This window comes from Crocuta crocuta, unplaced genomic scaffold, assembly GCF_008692635.1.
Source record: "Crocuta crocuta isolate KB4526 unplaced genomic scaffold, BGI_CrCroc_1.0 scaffold188, whole genome shotgun sequence".
Taxonomy (NCBI): Eukaryota; Metazoa; Chordata; class Mammalia; order Carnivora; family Hyaenidae; genus Crocuta; species Crocuta crocuta.
The window spans coordinates 554,862-556,187 of NW_027532599.1; the positions used below are offsets into that span (position 1 = coordinate 554,862).

General features: G+C 59.8%; 1 non-coding gene across 1 annotated transcript; it reads left to right on the forward strand.

Moving 5' to 3' along the window:
- Positions 1–868: 868 nt before the first annotated feature.
- Positions 869–941, forward strand: TRNAF-GAA (transfer RNA phenylalanine (anticodon GAA)). Its single transcript has one exon. It is a non-coding gene; the product is annotated as a tRNA-Phe (tRNA).
- The last annotated feature ends 385 nt before the right edge of the window (positions 942–1,326 follow it).

The window sequence follows — 1,326 nt, forward strand, 5'->3', positions numbered from 1 at the left end:
CTTGTCTTAGATCGATTCGACACAGCAAAGGAAGTCGGAAAGCGACTCTGCACCTTAGAGATTTCAAACACTTTCAATATTCAATCTTTCAAACTTTTTTTCTTTTATATTTGAATGCACTCATCCATGCATCCCTCCAGACCGCCTGTGAAGGTTTCACCTAAATTCAAAGCTCTAAGAGCGCGCTAAAAGGGCGGTACGGTAATCATTACTGCTTTTGGAAATTCACAAATTAATTGGAAAGAAAAAAGTATGTAAAACAACAGGATGTTTGGGCTTTGCAGAAGGTCTGTGCCCGGGATGCCTCGGAAACACCGTCTACGGGTGTAGGGAGTAGCCTTGACCCTGGAAAATAGTCCCCAGTGAGCTCGCCGAGCCTTTACGGAGCTCCGCCTTCTGTGTGCCAGGCTGACTCCGCGCCACGTGGTGGCAGGGTCCTGGGGCATTCCGGGGACCCGGGATCGCGGGGAGGCTGCGATCCTGCCTCCAGGCCCTTGCCCGCCCTTCACCTCCGTGGTGACACACGTGCGCGGTCGCAGGCAGGCGCGGGTCAGAGGGAAGGGCCTGCCTCGCGGGGACAGAGGGCTCGNCGAGCCTGGGGGCCGAGCCCCCCGGGAGGCGCGGAGCAGCCGGCGCGCTCGGCGTCCCAGCGTGTAGGTAACTGAGTCAGAAACGCCGATTACGTTGGAGAAAGTGAAGTAACGTTTACGCGGCGCCTAATGGTGGCTTGTAAAGAGCAGAGCGGAGTTCTGACGCAACCGTTTAACGCGACCAGGAAGAAACGCTCCCGGACGGTGACTGGGAAAAGACGGAAGGGGCGGACGCAAAGAGTTCAGTGATAGTCTACTTTAAAGAGAACCGAGAGGGCGCCGAAATAGCTCAGTTGGGAGAGCGTTAGACTGAAGATCTAAAGGTCCCTGGTTCGATCCCGGGTTTCGGCAGCGCTCTTTTTTACTCCAAATGGAATCAAATTTCCAACGAATCCCTGGCTCATCAATACCAGCCCCCTGGAGAACGAGGACTTGGCGGGTGAGCGAGCGCGGAGCGGAAACGGCGACTCTCAGCGCCCCCTACCCCGGGACAGCGGCCGCGCCGCGCCGCCGCTTCCGGGGCGCCTTTCTGGCCGGAGTCCCTGGCGCTACTGCGCATGCGCGGCGGGGCTGGGGGCAGGGCACCCGGCTCCCCACCCGAGTTCTGCAGCTCCCGGCCCCCCGGCGCGCCCCGGGTGACTCGGGGGTGCGGCGCGTAGGGTGCTGGTACGAGCGCTCCGTCTGCCTCCGGGAGGACGGGACAACGTCACCCAAGCTTCCCTCCCCGAAGTAGCCC